Raw genomic sequence first — 14,355 nt, 5'->3', positions numbered from 1 at the left:
TGCTTATTTCAAATGAGGTAGTGTAATAAAAGAAGTAAGACAAACAAGCATTTTAAAACTCTTATGTAGCTTTCTTAATGACTCCTCTTTGGCTCTGATAGTTGCATAAGCATGGCAAGCAATAGTATTTATTTAACAGTTATACATGTAAGCCAGGTTTTGAAACCATTGTTGAACATTTTAAAGAAAAACAAAATTTAACAGGTAAGACAATTTTAGAAACTATTTTTGAACATTTAAGGAAAGATTATTTATTTCCATGCTAACAACTTTGTAGTGGACAAACTCTGAAGGAATGAAATGGTAATACATACACTTGTTTTTCAGGGGGATTAATGCCGTTTGAAAACAGATAACTGAAAAAAGTCTTTCTCATGGAGTTCATCCGTTCTGGTCTCAAAGATTTGTCAGAACAGAATAGTTTATATGTATTACTATGTGTAATACTAGAAATAGCTTGTCCTGGGTGTATACTGCATTTATTTAAGTAGGAAGGTGACATGTGACATTTTCTTTAGACATTTAGACCAATGACCACAGTGGGTGCATTCCCTTTTAAGTTTCACATCCGACAAGTTGCAATTGTGACTGTCTGCTGCTGTGGCAAATGAGGGTGGTGAAAGCCAAACACACTCTGGCTAGGCTTATAAATGCCCTAGGGCAGATAGCCTAGTATGAGCCTATGAACCTATGAGCCTATGATCCTGATTTCTAGACATCATATTCTATTCACAAATTGTGCTCCTGCTATTATTATACAGTATCTGCAGACTGCTGCCACTGATTTACTGTTATTACAACCTTCTGTTGTATTTGCCATTTTGGTGCTATTGAGTTACTGTGATAAAACCCTCTGCTGTTGTGGTAGTTGTGCCAGATCACTTAGCCATCAGTCCGCATTTAACCAGTCATGGCTACTGCTCTGACTGTAACTATAACTGCATACTGCTGCTATCACTCACTACATTGCAACTCTCTTGTTGTGTAAGCTGAGCCAGGCTTTAAATTGTAATAACTGAGACAGACTGCAAGCTGCAGTTCTCTAGCTATGTCAATGACATTGTCCTGCTAAGCTAGTCTTAAGCACTTGTATACCTACTGCTTGAGTAAACCATACCAGCTTGTTTGATTGTGACTCGCTTTTGCATTTTGTGCAACCCATCTTCTGTGGTTACACCTTATTTTATTTCTTATGCTTTTTCTGTTTTGTACTTTCTTACTTTACAGAAAAACTCAATTCCCTCTCCTATTTAACACACACACACACACACACACACACACACACACACACACACACACACACACACACACACACACACACACACACACAAAAAAACCCTTCCTACATTAAATGTCTGTCATCAGTGCATTTCTGCATTCCTTATACACAAAATACTACAAACCATGATGTCACAGTCTGCCTCATCATATGTAGCCAGCTTGGTAGCACTAGGCACCCTGAGGCCGTCCAAATGCTGTTTAAGTCTTAGTGAAAGCCATTTGCTTCTCAGACTACATTAATCTTATGTGAGATGTGCAATCATTTTGTAACCTTGAAGGCACAACTTCTAATCTAAGCTTTCTGTCAGTACCCACCAAATTATAAATATTGACAATCTGTTTACACGCCCTTGTTCATCTTGTCCTAAATCAGCAAATTAGCCATCTTATGCTAAGGTATTTAAGAAATCCCTGACCAAACTTCAAAAACCTCCAAGATATAGGTTGAGTAAACAGAATACCCAACAACACACTCATAAGCAAAGAACATCTCTAGAAGTAACAAACAGTAGAACAGAAAAAAAGGATATCACCCTGCTGGCAAGCCAGCACCCTTAAGGCAGCAAGGTCAAGCTGAGACATCTGGTAATTTCTTATTCACAGGTGACTCCATAGTGAGACACACAGATGCACCACTCACCAGGCTGAGCAAGGAAAGCTTGAAAGTAAGCTATCTCTTAGATGCCAGGATCTACCTTCTCACTAAAGCTCTCAAGTCATTTTGCCAAGCTACCTATTTGATTTGGTCATTGTGCATATGGGAGTGGACAACTTGAGACACACCTTTTTGGATTATTTGAAGAAGACATTGTGGAGCTCTCAGAATAAATGTCTGAGGTTGGTGTGAAATTAATCTTAAGCAGCAATATATCATCAACAATAATGGCACCACAATACAAATAAAAGATAATTTATCTTAGCTATTGGCTTAGTTATTGGTACCTTTCTAAGGGGGTCCAATATATATAGTCTTAAGATACGATGATTGACAGCCCTCCCTGCTTTGCTAGTGAATGCCATCACCTTTATCCTCATGGCTTTTTTATTTGTCCAAAACTTTTTTCATCCCCCCATAGTGCATTTTCAGGCAGAATCAGTCTCAAGCATTCAGCATAGTCAAACAAAATTAAGACTGTACAAAAGTATTGTTGCTTAGTATTAGAAGCCTGCATAAACAGTTGCACTCCTTAATGGCCTTTCTGACCCTTGAAAATATACATGTGCATTGTTACTGAAACATGGCTTAACTGTAATGATAGCACCCCTCACTGACAAGTTCAATGCCTATCACTTTTTCAGACCCACCTCAGAAAATTGCTATGTTGTTGTTGGTAATATATCATGCCTAAGGTGTGGAGAATTACTTTTGTCTTCCAGCTCTACAAGGGAGGAACCACCAGTGACTTTGGTAACTAAAGACTTAAAAGCCTAATCAGCCTTACATGTAATGCAATGGATCAATCATTACAGAATGCAATAACAGATATCAGCAGTGTACAATCCCTTGTTCCAAACCAGTTTTGAGTTCATTAAAGGTATATCCTGCCTCCTCAAGCTTAGTGGATATCTTTGAAGAAGTCACTGATGCACTGGATGCAGGCATATCAGTGCACATTGCTTACCTCAACCTGGCAAAGGCCTTTGACACCATCCAAAAAACTCACATCCAAAAATACTTCCAGCTGGTTCTCTCCTTATTTCCAAGCCTCGGAATCATATTTTAAATATGTCTCTTACTTCAGGATCTATCCCTCTTCATTCTCCTTTCTAAAATTCCATACCCTAGTACCCCATTCAACTTTAGACCCAATGTTAACCTTTGCCTTCTTGCAAAAATCCTTCAAAAATGTATCTACACACAAATACTAGACTGCATTCAGGAATCTGACTTACTGTCTGATAAGCAGCATGGTTTCCATCCTAAACATAATACCCAGATTGTCAATTTATAACTGAACAGGATAGGTTAATTTGAGCACCAAAAGGTAAATTGGTTTAATTGGCTAGGCTTAAAAATGGCCCTCAAGGGCAGCTAGCTTAGTGCTCACCTATAAACCTATGAACCTTAGTAGAGGGGGAGGTGGAAAGTATTTTATGCAGGGTGTCTAGTGGAGAAGGCAGAATCGGTGGAGGTGAAATAGGTTGGTGAATGAGTAGTGGGGCAGAAACTGTTAGCATGGATACTGCCAACTGTAGCTTTAGTTAATGGAGGTGAACCATGAGATTTAGAAAATATTTTACTGGTGCTGGGTGAGTTAATTGTATTCCCAAAATTGTTTGGAATTCCTCAGATGTACATTTTGAAGGTTTCTAAAATAATGGATTCATTGGTTTGGATTTTGATATTCTGTTATAAATCCAGGTAGGGTTGTAGCTTAGAGACATTCAAAATATGGACAATATAGGCAAAATAGTGGGATCTGAGTGGTATTAGGGAAGTAGGTAATCAAACTGTGGTATGTGGTATTTAGGAAAATATGGATATAAAAGAGACTACATGGAAGGATATCATTGTATTTCATATGTGGCACATATTGAATGCTAGATGCTTACAGAATTTGAAAAGAAGGAGTTATGTGTTAAAAGATTAGTACAAAATTATGTGTTTTCTAGTTTACTGGAAAAACATTTGATGGTTAGGTTTTGAGATTGTCAGTGCAAACAACTTCTCTTATTGGGCACAAATTTATCACTAACCACACCCTGTCTTTCACTGTCTTTTCAGCTCTCCCATAAATGACAGACTCCATTTTAACTAGCTGTGTGTGTTTTGGAGTTAGGAAGCCTCTTTAGCTGGTTATATGCACATGCTGTGGGAGGGTACTGCAGTTCAGGCCTTCCAGGCAACACTAAGAGATACAGTAAGTTGACCTACTGGTCTTTTTCTGCTACTGGTTGATGAGAAAGTCTTTAGAATTGTAGGGCTCTCCCCTTAGGACTACAGCTTGCCCACTGTGGTATGTACCATAGGTGTCCTTTTTAGAGTATGGAAAATGTTCTTGTTGGATGATTACAAATATATTTAAATCTATGACTATAAGATGGGAAAAACTAATACGTCCTGAAGTGAACAGACCTAGCTAGCCAATTACTGGAAAAGGTTTTATTAATTGTTGAATGTTTGTAGATTGGAAAGATGTTACCTTTGTTCACCTTTCTCTATTATTCTTTTAATATATATTAGAACAAGGCTGAGTGTCTCCGAATATCCCCAGACTGTATTCTTTATGATAACTACTGTCAAACACTTGCAAGGTTCTAATTTTTTCATGAGCAATATGGATTTGATGTTATTTCTATTGTTATAATTGTTCTGAGTGTGTGTATACACATGCTGCCAGTTATCTAAATAATGTTATATGCTTTATAGACAACAATGTATTTTATTTTTAAGAATATTAAGGGCAGAGAAGTTACATTTAATGAAGAAAAGAATGGATACAGTGTAGGTGTAATGGTGAAATGAAAAAGTTATGGGTTTTATGGTAACTCATATTTGTGGGTTTAGAAACCACAAACAGTGTTAAGTTTTGGAAATGAAATAAATGTGGAACTATCTCTGGAGAAATGTTAAAAGTAGGAGTCAAGAACTTTTCAGAATGCAGTTTAACAGCTAAGGCATGTCAATTTATATATATTTTGGAACTGATGGATTGAACATAAAATAGGTTTTGGGCTTTTAGAACTGATGGAACAAACAAAAAATCACTTTTGGCCTTTCAGACTGGACTGCATAATAAACACCAGGGATCCTTGGAAGAAAAAGTGAGTGGACATCTGGACTGAATGTTAAGAAAGAGTATGTTAAGTTAAAATGTGTGGAAGGCAGCAGTATACCTTTTCACACTTTTTTGGACAAGGTACATGGCAAAACGTGTCTATATCACATAATCGAAGTCTTAAAACATAGAATCTGATATTTTTGAGACCATATCATCGATGTTTTAAAACTTTGAATATGTAAAAAAAAACAAAAAATAAAAAAAAAATAGCTTACCTAAACATTTCAATCAGGGGGCAAGTCCCCCTGCACCCCCCCCCCACATGGGGTGCTGTGTCCCCCACACCCCCCGCTACTTAAATATACCAACTCTGATTTTGCACTACAGTGCAGTAAAGGGAAATCTTCCCTTATGGAGATTTCCGTTAAAATGTTCGATGTTTCAAAACTTCAATGATATGGCACTAACCATATCAGTTTCGAAGTTCTGAAACTTCGACAAATCAATATAGACCCTGGCAAAACAATTTTAAAAATATAACACGTAGCCTCAGAAATGTTAACTTTTAATCAAATGATGTGCTAATTTGAATTGTCTGGTGAGATGTGTCAGCAAAATGGTCATAGTGAGAGTAACTATGCTAGTAAATGTACATGTATTAATTTATTTTATATTTGGTAAGTGGATGAGTAAACTGGCCAGAGGCAAAATGAAGAGCAATACAAGAGCTACACTGAAAAATATAAGTTACTGCAAAAATTAAACATTATTGGAGATGAGAGGTTCACAAATCTAACAGACATTATTTTCAATAAAGAATAAACATGGCTATGGTTTATTGCTTTTTTAATTTCTCCAAATCTTTTGGATTTCTAATACCATGAGATGAGGAGCACAAAAGGGAATAATACACAGTAATTAAACATTTTTTTAATTTGACAGGCAATTACTTGATTATTAAAGAAAGTAAATTGAGTAAGGGGTATTAAAAATAGGGAATTTATACCCAAGGATGTTTTTTCACAGTTACCCTACACTTGAACAAGGTTTGCTAGGTCGTGTTTCATGGGATCAAAATTTTCAGGCCAAACCTCATTTTTTTTAGATTGAAGATTCTTTCTTGAGTTCAGTTTTTTACATTTTGATTGAATGCATTGTTTCTTTGATATGATGTATATTTTAGCCTGTGTCCATTTTTTTCAGTAATGTGTGAATAAATTAATATATTTCTATCATTTTGCTGTTTGTGCTTGTATTTGGTTGTTGAAGGCTAGGTTTTGTTGTATGTGTGAGTCTGATGCTTAGTGGCTGTATCATTATCAAAATTTTAATTTTGATTGTAAAGTTTGCTTTGATGAGTTTTTTATGATCACAATTTTGTGAGACTACTTTGTGTCATAAAACAGAGTTTCCCTTGACTCTACAGTTGTACATACATGGAGTTAATAAACTTTTGCCCCTCTAGAATGAGGTGTCTAGGGGATTACCCTTGCAAAAACTGCTTATTTTATGTTTTATTTTTATGTTCGGTTTTCATTCACACTATCTAATTTATTTGCAATTTAAGAATGGAGCTCTGGGTTGCTATATCACAGGATAAGCTACAATTTAACTTTTGGGAATATTAATGATAGACAGCTAAGAGAAGGGTAAGAGACCAATGTTTTCAGGCCATCATGTTTTAAGGGTGATGGAAAAAGAATATGAAAAGTACAAGGAAGAAGACGTTTCAGGTAAATACAGAGCAGGTTACAGAGGAGCCAGCAGCAGAAAATGTGTGGCATCTATGGGAGGTTTATATCAGGGTGAATGAGCAATAACATTTAAATTAGAAAGGCGTATACAGACAGTCAGACAGACAGACAAACATATGGAAAAGTGGAAAAAAAGCAAGGAAAAATATTAGGAATTATTACAACACTTTTATGATGCTGTAGGAACGGCTAAGGAAGAGGAATGGGAAGAAAAGAAGAGGATTTTACAGGTTATCAGTGTGTAGAAGATAAACATTGCTGTTAAAACTATGGAGATAGTACCTCTGTTTTTGAAAGAAATGACTTAAGAAAGAATTTTGAGAAAGTAAAAAAGTAAGAGTAATTTATTCGAGGAATTGTACGATTGTGATGGTATAGCTCAAAAGGAGCAAGTTAATGTTTTATGGAAAGTGAGAAGCTATTTTTAGAAATTATTTTCAAATTGTAGATATCAGGATGGGAGGGAGGTGTAAACGTTGAAGGACATGATGGAGTATCAATGGATGAGCAGAAGGCAACACATGGTACACTTTGATTAAAAAGTGATGCCTCCATACAATATGTAGGGGAATAAATAATTTAGATTATGGCTTTTGTAGGGGGTTATATGAACTGTAGGCAATAAGTATAATACTGTTTAGAGTGAGGGATAGAAGAGCAGTAAGGGCTGTACGGGCTGTGTATTGTGCACAAAATTAATATGCAAAAACTGTGATGACCAACATGTAACAAAATGGAGAGTTTTAACTGTGTTATATAGAAATGATAAAATATTTATTTACCGGGAAAGTCTGATTTGGAACAAAGACAATTTTCAGCAAAGGCCCAGGGAGAAATGCTCCAGATGCATGTCTATGTAACATGGGAGGAAACTGGAGCACCCAGAGGAAACCCACATGAGCGCAAGGAGGACATGCAGACTCCACACAGAAGACACCCCAGCCGAGAATCAAACCAGAAAATCTCTTGCTGTAAGGTGATAATGCAACCACTACACTATTGCTGTCATGATGTTGCAGTTTAGGTGGAGCCAGAAGATAGCAGAAGAGTGATATAATAAGACAGGATATCCCAATGAATTTACTGATTATAAAATAATTTATTTTAGGTGACAGGAAGGGTAGTGCAGAATATTTGCTAGACAGGATGCAAGTAATGTCTTTGATAATGTAGACAGGGTATTACTAAAGAAGAGCAAATATGATGTTTCAGGAGTATGGAACAGAAGAAAGTTTTAGGAAGGGGACAATTAGAATTGCAATGAAAAACAGTGAAAATACACTCACAGCAAAACTGAGATTTTTGCGCTTGTTTGGTGAATCTGTGGCCTAAGAGTTAATTATAATTAAGTCAGTGCTATGGAGGACTAAACCACACAGAAACATTGCTCCCATGAAAATAAAAAGTGTGTTTCCACAATTATTTTTGTTTCACTTCTGCTGTGTGTCACTATATCTCCTTTCAGAGTTCTGATTTAAAACTTTTTAGGAGATAGCACCAAGGTAAATAAAAAAATGCTATTGTGTGGTCAGTGGTAAATGGGTGATTTGGTAAATGAATCTCAGGGTAAGTAAAAAAAAAAGAGTTTTCCTCTGACACAGTAACATTTAGGTTATATGTGATTTTGGGTCTACTTCATAACATTGAAATTTCATAACGTTGAATTTCATAACATTGAGACCATAACATCGAAAATTCAAAACACTGATAACCCAAAACATTGAACACTCAGAACATTGAAAATGTGCTTCATAACAATGAAAACTACATTACACAAGTAAATAAGATCCCTCCAGCTACAACAACACCTAACTAGAAAACACAGTTTCTACTAAGTTTCTCCAGGGGGGCAAGCCCCCTCTGCACCCCCCATAAATTAAATATAATTTCCTGGTGAGGAAATCAACTTTTTTCCACTGTAGTGAGATCTTAGAGTTGGCATATTTAATTTAGAAAGGGGGTGTGGGGGGCAGAGCCCCCCCACTTAGGGAGTGCAGGGGGGCTTGCCCACCTGCAGAAACATAGTAGAAAGTGTGTTTGTTAGTTAGGTATTGTTGCAGGTGGAGAGGATGTTATTTACATATGCATTGTAGTTTTCATTGTTATGAAGCACACTTTCAATGTTCTGAGTTTTCAATGTTTTGGGTTTTCAGTGTTTTGAATTTTCGATGTTATGGACTCAATGTTATGACATTCAACATTATGAAACTTCAATGTTATGAAGTAGACCCGTGATTTTATACAAATTATTTAGTATGGAGAATGCAAGAGGGGGTGAACAATGGTGATTGGGTTGGGGTAAAAATTTTAAAATAATGTTGATGATTAAATATGTAGATAATATATATGGTGTTGATGTGCAAAGATAGGAGCAGTATCTATCAAGCTGAAGCTAGAACAGGTGATTTTGCTAGGGTCTGAACTGACATTAAACATGATAAAATGTCCAGATTTAGAGAGATGAGTGAAAGACCGAAAAGTAATGATGGGGTTGAATTAAGGGGAAAAAATTATGCAGTTAAGAACTGAGGGCATGCATATAAAATTATTGAAATAATAGGGGACTAGATTTTTATTTTATAATAACACTTCTAGTAAGGGAAGGTAAAATTGTAGCATGGATTTTGTGATCTCACAAAGTCTTAGAGACACAGATGGTTGGGATTTGCTTTTCAACAATGTTTACTCTCAAATCAACACTATCAAAATAAGAATTACTTGAAGGAAGTAGAACAGACAATGGTGTGGGAATGATACAGACAATTGTATGTTGTGTATTTTTACGGTACATAATTTTATAGAGCATATGTTAAGGTGAGAAAAACAGTACACCAGAAGTATCTTATATATTTTAGATATTTCATGGTGATACATGTCAATGAAAGGCAGGATAGAGATATAATGATGGGGTGAAAACATTAAAATGTGATAAAAGCTTCAGGAAATCGAAGATAAATGCTATCATATAAGGAAAGAAAATAGAAATTAAACAGAAATGTTTAGAATCAGAATGATTGTGTTTATCAAACCAGATAGAAAAGACTCTTTAGAACAGAGACTGTACTAATGCCATAAATAAATGAAACAAAATGCACAGGTTCTGAAAGGTTTTCTTTTTACCCTAGCAACATACATGTGCCATCAAAGTGGCTGAAATGCTACATAAATTTAAATTTCATTTAAAAAGATTTCAAGTACATATATGGGTACTTACGTAGTTAACTATTAAAGATGACAGAACTCTTTCTCATCGTTAAGATATTTTTATGTAACTTACACTAAAGGCTAAATGAATAACTAATAAATAAACATGGCATCAATAAATGTTCATAGATTCATAGACTGTTACCAGGATAACGACCCAGGGGAGGAGGGTCTTTTCTAAGCCTAGCCAAATTTTCCAGAAAGAATAATGTTGCCCTGTATCCAAATAGAACCTTGAGGGTCTGGCATTTATAAGCTACCTCTAACCATAAGGGACAGGGGTGCCAGGCCTGGTGTCAGTTTCCTATTCCCCATCCACTGGTCTAGGTTGTACTTAAACTAGGTAATGGACAAACTCAACTTCACATGGATGGAAAGTATTTTCCATAGTAGGGGCATTCTCTGGGACACATATCTGTCTCTCCAGCATGTTCTGTTTAGTCACAGACAAAATTCAGGTTCCTAGACCTTGTATTTCTTTCACACTTTGACTTAATAATGTGTAGGAGATTCAAAAGTATGGGGTTTGCGGATACCTTGTAAACCAGATATAGATCATCCCTCAGCAATCTATAGGTGACTCAGTAGATGGAAAGGGGATTTAAAGGACTCTGCATAAGGCAGGTTACACCATGTATTATTTTAGTAAGGAACCCCTGAGATTGCTGTAGTTGCTGCATATGCCTGGTCAGGTACATACCAAAGAGAGGATTGTACTCTATGACTGATCTGATAAGGGTGGAGTACAGTGGGATAATGACCTCTTTGGACCTAGATGCCATGCCCTTACTTATAAGTCATGCAACATAAAAGGATTTCCTCACCACTGTGGCCATGTGGTGGTCAAAGATAAGGCTACTGTGTACCCTGAACCCTGACCACTGGGTTAACTCTTAGGAGTGTATGATCAACATGGAGGTGGCCTCACTTGTTTTGATCTCCTGAGTCCTATCATTGAACCAGTTGTCTATCCAGTGGGTGATAAAAGGGTTTATATCTAAATTAATGAGCTTGTCTATAAAGTGTGAGTCAGGTGTTGTTCAAAAAGCCTTGGCCAGGTCGAGGTAAGCTGTCTGCATGGGTCTATATTATAAGATCGATGGATGAAAACATCAAACAACATATGGTTGACACCATATGGTCGATGTCTTCAAATGTTGACCTTATAAAGAGAAAAAAAAAAAAGAAAAAAGTACCCTAATGGGTTTAAGCAGGGGAGCAAGCCACACTGCACCCCCCCACACCCCTCGCTACTTAAATATATCAACTCTGAGACTGCACTACATTGCAGTAAATGGAAATCTCCCCTTATGGAGATTTCCATTTACACGCTCGAGATTCTGAGCATTCGATATTCTTGTGCCGACAATGTCAGATTCGACATTGTCAACTTTTGAGAATATAATATAGACCTGTCTGCACAGTCTTACCTTCATCCAGTGCCTTGCTGACCCTCTCAAAAAAGATTTAACAGGCATGACCTTCCTTTAATGAATATGAACTGTGTTGGGCCCATTATTTGCAGGTTTCATATGTTCTCATTTATCATGTCCATGATGACTCTTTCCATGGCCTGAAACATGAGGCTCGGATGACTTATTAGCCTGTAGTTACCCAGGTCAGTGGTTGGACCTCCTTTGTGCAGAAGAGTGACTGTAGTCATCTTCCATTCCTTGGCCAAAAAACCTGACTGAAGGTTTCAGTTGAAAAGTGATTCAAGTGGAAAAGAGGGCTCATTCTTCATGATATTTATTAAACATCCTGGGATGTTATCAGGGCTCATAGACATAATATTTATGGCCTTGGAAAGTGCATTGATGATCTGTTCCCTAGCAATAGTTGCGGGGCTTCTGTTATGTGGCATGACACTTCCATACCTTATCTCACCACTTCTTATTATACTCTATCTACTTACTTTCTATGAGCATCACCAACACATAAACCTTTTCTACTCCACAAAGCAAACCTCCTCTACCCCCATAGCCTACACTCCTTCTCATTCAAACACAATTAGTACAACAACCTACCTATCAGCAAAATACCACAGACTAAATCACATTAAATACTATCTGCCTCAAGCCAAAAAATCTCTGTTCCCTATATGTAAACACCTACAACACCCACTTAACTAGCAACTCCAGTCAATAATAGATGGTGATATCCAACCTAATCCCGGTCCAAGCCCTACACTTCCTACAGTTACCCATATAGCAACCCCTACTACCACCCAATCCCTTATTAGACCTCCCAACTCACTATTAATAGCCTATCTAAATGTAAAAAGCATAAATAACAAGGTTGCCCAAATTCACGCTCTCATAGATGTACACTCATTTGACATCCTGTGTCTTACTGAAACATGGCTCAAACCAACTATACATGACAATGAATTTACTCCTCCAGGATATAGCACATTATAACTAGATAGATTAGCTAAGAAGGGAGGTGGAATAGCAATACTTTACAAGTCTGGTCTACAAGTTACCTCTATTGACTCTAAGCCCCCTCCAACTAGCAATGAAGAAATACTTATCTCCAAACTCCAACTCAATAACCATAAATCTATTTATATTATTGCCATCTATCTTCCCCCAGGGGATAACTCAAACAAACTAGAATATATCCTGAATTGGCTATCAACCAACTATCCCCAAGAAACAATAGTACTCGGAGACTTTAATATAAATTGGAATAGCTGTACCTCAGAACAGCCCTCTACCCATCTTAATTTACATGGTTTTACTCAAACTATAAACTCCCCCACAAAGACCAATAAAAACAACAACACCGAAAGCACCCTAGACTGGATACTAATAAACAGACATCACCTAAGTTATAAAGTTGGTACTCTCCCTGAGGATATAAGTGACCATGCTCTAACCTTCATAATCAGGGACAAGACTGATATCCAAAATCCAATTACCTATAGAACTATTAGGAGTAAAACTAAATTTAACCCTGATAATTTCCAAAACGAACTTAGAGCATGCAACTGGGCACCCCTTAATAGTCTACCTCTAGAGGAAGCAGTAATCCACTTTAATAGTAAATTTCTAAACATTCTCGACCTCCATGCTCCAATAAGGACCATTAATACTAGAAACAAACCTGCACCCTGGCTCTCAAAAGATACAAAACAAAAAATGCTACTTAGAAATAAAAACTGGACCTTATGGCGTACTACCAAAAACCAAGAAGATCACATCAAGTTCAAACAGTTAAGAAATGACACAAAAAATCAATCCTGTCAGATAAAAGAAAGTACTACATAAAACTCCAAAATACCCAGCAAAGTAAACCCCAAAAATTTTGGGCAGGTATAAATACTCTCTTACATCCAGGTCGTACTGTCACCCCCCCATCTGTAGGTGCAGACCAGGACAATCCAAAGGAAGTAGCAAGAACCTTTAACTCCTTCTTCACTGAAGCCATTCAGTCTCTTGCCAACCAACTATCTCCCAACAGCTCACCTCTACCATCCCATAATACTACCTTACCTCCCCCATTTCATCTCAAACCCATCTCTACATCCCTTATCTGTACCCTTCTGCAAAAACTCAAACCTACCACCATTGCAGCCGATCTCCTTCCTGCTGAATATCTACAGAAAGCAGCAGATGCGATAGCCTACCCAATTTCCATTCTGATTAACAGAACAATCTCTGAAGGTGCAATTCCTAGCACCTGGAAGATTGCGCATATTATCCCCCTTCATAAGGGTGGAAACTCTAGGGAACTATCCAATTATAGACCTATTGCCATACTTTCTCCTTTGGCGAAAATCATGGAGAAATGCATTCATAGGCAACTGTTAAAACACCTGATAGACAACAACTTACTAGCTAACTGCCAACATGGCTTCAGGCCATTTCACAGTACTACTACTGCCCTCTTATCCTTCTCCGACTGTATAAATAAAAATCGCAATAACAACACTCTATCCTCAGCCCTCTTTATTGATCTGTCCAAAGCCTTTGACATGGTTAACCAAAAACTTCTCATTAACGCACTAAAAAATCTGTCCCTTGATACTCTATCTATACAATGGTTTGAATCCTACTTAAGCAATAGGCAACAAGCAGTCATGTGGGGGAACAACCTATCTCCCCTTCTCCCCATCTCACTAGGCATCCCCCAAGGTTCTATACTTGGACCACTTCTATTCTCTGTCTTCATCAATGACCTGTACACTGTTATTCCTCAGGCCTCCTTAATACAATATGCCGATGACTCCACATTAATATGCACAGCCCCAAATCCAGCTGACCTGCAATCTCTTACCCAAAAAGTGTTCAACACAGTTGAGGATTGGCTTCAACATCAATGTCTCATCCTAAATCCGAAAAAAAACAAACTTCTACTTTTCACTCCCACCCACAGAGCCACACCTCTAA

The 14,355-nt window shown here is 37.2% G+C and overlaps 1 protein-coding gene across 1 annotated transcript in view; it reads left to right on the top strand.

Annotated features, from left to right (window-relative positions):
- The window catches only part of LOC122794875 (extracellular calcium-sensing receptor-like), a 338,203-nt gene that overhangs the window by 304,123 nt on the left and 19,725 nt on the right, over positions 1-14,355 (top strand). The gene's annotated exons all lie outside the window — the stretch shown is intronic.

The sequence above is a fragment of the Protopterus annectens genome, chromosome 2.part1 (genome assembly GCF_019279795.1).
Source record: "Protopterus annectens isolate FY-2018-M chromosome 2.part1, PAN1.0, whole genome shotgun sequence".
NCBI classification, from domain to species: Eukaryota; Metazoa; Chordata; order Ceratodontiformes; family Protopteridae; genus Protopterus; species Protopterus annectens.
This window is presented reverse-complemented; position numbering and strand designations above follow the sequence as displayed.